The 4,153-nt window shown below is 43.7% G+C and overlaps 1 pseudogene; it reads left to right on the top strand.

Annotated features, from left to right (window-relative positions):
- The first annotated feature begins 809 nt into the window (after positions 1-809).
- LOC127327633 (phospholipase A1-II 7-like) lies at positions 810-2,444 on the top strand (annotated as a pseudogene).
- The last annotated feature ends 1,709 nt before the right edge of the window (positions 2,445-4,153 follow it).

A 4,153-nucleotide genomic window follows, 5' to 3' on the forward strand; every position in this document is an offset into this window, starting at 1 on the left:
GTACTACCGTAGATGTAAGAATTTCGTATATGGCAAATTTAGGTAGTAAGTAATGGAACTGTAGTGCTGAAATTGTGAATATTAAATTTCAATTAGGTGCTAATAATTATTCTAGAGGTTAGCTGAACTAAATCTACTCGATCCCATCTCTCAGACCAAATGCCGGATGGAACCATTCCATTCCATATTTTCAGCAACAAATGAACAAACGAATGGAATCAGCCCATTCATTACATTTTTTCCGAGGTGGATGGAACCATTACATTACATTATATTTCACTTGGTTCCTAAACCAAACACACCCTAACAAATCAATCTATATTTTCTGCACTTCGACCTCTTTTCTATATCTCCATTTTTTCTCATCCCCTAACAATATCCTCTCAAACGAGTAGATTTAAACATTAAAAAAAAACAGAATGGAAGTTAAATATTTCAGAAAAATTTAAATTTCTACACTGATACATATATAGTTGTAGAACATTTTTCTGTACTTTTGGCTACACAAAAATAACTAATACTCTAACTAGGCATTATTTTTGTATTTTTCGTCTTCACATTTGTCGCTAATGTGTTGATCACGTATGAAAATATGATTCTATATGTAGTTGCATTTTTTTTCTTCAGAATTGTTTTAGACGAAACACTGGAGTTTTCTGAATTTAAAAACTTTGGGTTCACTAACACAAACACAACCAATTACACTTGGGATGCAGGCAACACTAACACAACCAACACTTAAATGTCATTTGTTGGTCCTGTCGTTTCCCTATAAATAGATTCCCATGTCTAGTAGAGAAACAAGGCGACACTTGGGACACATATATAGCTAGCTACGGCACCATTTCTAGAGTTGCAATAGTCGATCGGAGGAGAATGGCACCCACCGGGAACGCTCCCGTGTCGTCGCCGAAGCTTGGAGCAGGAAGCATCCCCGTTCCATGGGAAGAGCTCCAGGGCTCCTGCTCGTGGGAAGGGCTCCTGGACCCGCTCGACGCCGACCTCCGTGCCTCCCTCATCGCCTACGGCGAGCTCGCTGAGGCCGCGTACGACGGGTTCGACGCCGACGAGAAGTCGCCGCACGCCGGCTCGTGCATGTACACCCAGGCCGGCCTGCTCGCCGCCTCCGGCGTGTCCCACCCCGAGTACTACACCGTCACCAAGTTCCTGCAAGCGACCTCGGAACCGCGTGGGCAGTCGCCGGAGTCGGAGTCGACGGCGATAGGCAAGGCCTTGTTCGTGCAGCAGCCGGAGAAGCCAGGGCGGACCAACTGGATCGGGTACGTGGCGGTGGCGACGGACGACGGTGTGAAGGCTCTGGGGCGGCGCGACATCGTCGTGGCCTGGCGCGGCACCGTGAACATCCTGGAGTATCCCAAAGACGTGGAGTTCCAGTACAAGTCCGCCGCGCAGGTGCTGGCCGGCGATTTCCCCGACGCAAAGGTCCGCTCTGGCATCCTTGACGTGTACACCACGAACAACCCAGTTGAGAACCATATAATGCCCATGATCGTAAGGAACAGCGCCAGAGATCAGGTGAAACTTCGTTCGAGCCTTACTCACTCTTAATTACGAGCAACTTCACACTCTTCGTCGTTATAATTAAGCGCTCACGCTTGCATGCATGTACAATTAAGGTGCTGGCGGAAGTAAGGAAACAAGTGGAGGCGTACAAGGAAGAGAAGACCAGCATCACCGTCACCGGCCACAGCCTCGGCGCCTCGCTCGCCACCCTCAACGCCGTCGACATAGTGGCCAACGGCTATAACGTCCCCGGCTCCAGACCGGAGCAGACGCCATGCCCGGTGACGGCGATTCTGTTCGCGAGCCCTCACGTCGGGGACGACAACTTCAAGAGTCCGCCTTCGCCTCCTTCCCTGCTCTCCGTGCCCTCCACGTGAGGAACGCCGGCGACAAGGTGCCGCCGGCAGACGAAAACATGGACGTGGCGACCGCGGTTCTGCACATCAACATGGACAGGTCGCCCTACCTCAACCTGCGCCTGAACGATGACGTCACGCGCCACAACCTCGAGTGTTACTTGCATGGACTTGCTGGGGACCAAGGTGATGCCAAGGACTTCGAGATGGTGGTGGACCGGGATGTTGCGTTGGTGAACAAGAGTGCCGACGCGCTCAAAGACGACTACCCGGTGCCGGCAAACTGGTGGGCCATTAATCACAAGCACAAGGTCAAGGGCGTCGTTGGCCGCTGGACCTTCGACAACATCAATGATTTATAATTGTGTGGTTAAGTTACTACATGCACCCTCTGCCATGGATAAGGCTTATAAATAATATCGGTGCTCTGCTTTATGTTTTCGTAGCAATAATCATTTAAAGGTTCCCGTTGTTTGTGGACTTGTAAAATTCTTGGTTTGATATGATAAATTGTGTAACAAGATTTATTTTAATTATCAGGCAGGCGATGTTATCGGATTTCAATTACAACTCAAGCTACTACTCATTTTTAGTACGAATCACGAAGCAATATGTACATTATTTACCTTGTCACTCATGAATACCATGAATCACGAAGCAATTTAGCGGTATGTAGCACTTTTCGCAGTTGCATCCCATATGTAATTAGTAAAACTTACGTGTAACACCATATAAAACTAGGAAAAACTCGATTGCAAGTTGAAACTTATATTATAACCATATGGCAAGCGGTAATCATCATTTAATCAACGCCCTATGAACCAGATGTGGAATTCTTTATTATCCTAATGCTACATCTGATCCCAAGATGTGGAGTACTCCTCCGTCTCAGTTTAACAGCACGCACGCAGTTTAAGACAAACTTTGACCATTGATTTGATCAATAAAATATAAATTTTATGTCTACAAAATTTATATCATTAGATTCGTATGAAAAATCTTTCCAATGATATAATTTTTGTGACACATATTTCATATTTTATTAACCAAAATAATGGTCAAAGCAATTTCTTAAACTACGTGCGCGCCTGTTAAACCGGAGGGAGTATGTTTTTTCTTTTCAAAAATCAAAACCTCGGGCCTGTCATGCATGTGTTCAGTGTTGTGGACTTTTGGGATGAACTTTTTCCAGTTCTTCGATGTACCATTGTAGTGGAGTACTATGCGAAAAGTGTCTTTGGCTCTTGGGCACCAGTGTTCCTGCTGTTTAAAAAAATACATATTTATTTCGAAAAAATCTAAAAATAAATCTGAAAACAGTAAATAACGTAACCTACAAGCATGTAAAATTTTAATATGAAATTCTTTTAGGCCACACAAAAAGGACAAAATCTGTTGAGATTTGGAGATTTAAAATATACATACCTAGATCCACATGTTTGTCATTTTTGTGTAGCCCAAAATATTTTATATTTGAAATTGAAATTTTGCACGTTTATGGGATAATTCATTGGCTACACCATGATTTTTTCTAACTTTTTTGAAACATATACGTGTGATATTTTATTTTTTCAAACAGCAGGCTGGTGTCCAAGAGCCAAAAATCTATGTCTAGTACTATGTTCTTTGTACCATTGTTCTCACATACTACTAGCTATTATGTACTCTAGTTGACATATGATTTTAAATGTCTAGTGCATGAGAAAGCTTTCCCGGTACTTGCTGAGTAAGAATAGTCATAGTAGTGAGTAACATAGAGTAGTAGCATACACTTAATACTCTATCTTACCACCTCTATAGTGGGTACTAACACATGCAAGATTATATTTATTAGGTTGTAGACGCATATCTTGTCTTGGGAACTATTCGACTTGAATCTACGCATGGTTGCAAGCATCCGTCCCTAGACTCGGGGCTACTCTATCGGGAACGCTGGATGCGCACCTGATAAAAACAAATGCATTCGAAGAATAACGGACACGAAGGTTCCAGAAGATCCAAGATCGAGCCCAGGGACTTGATCCTAAGTAGAGTAACTTTGTTTTACCATCGGTAGTTAACCAGCATCGATTTATCGACTAAAGTTGGGCACGTTACTTCTATCCCTTACGTACAAACATAACCAAATGACTTTACCCGAAGTCTTTGAAGACCCGATATACTAAAAAGATATCAGATGACAAAGGAAGTTCAGAAAACATCGACAACAAAATCCTCGAGTAGTACAACTTGAGTCTACACACGGTTGCAAATATCCGTCCCTAGACTTGGGG

Source organism: Lolium perenne, chromosome 1 (genome assembly GCF_019359855.2).
Source record: "Lolium perenne isolate Kyuss_39 chromosome 1, Kyuss_2.0, whole genome shotgun sequence".
In the NCBI taxonomy this organism is placed as follows: Eukaryota; Viridiplantae; Streptophyta; class Magnoliopsida; order Poales; family Poaceae; genus Lolium; species Lolium perenne.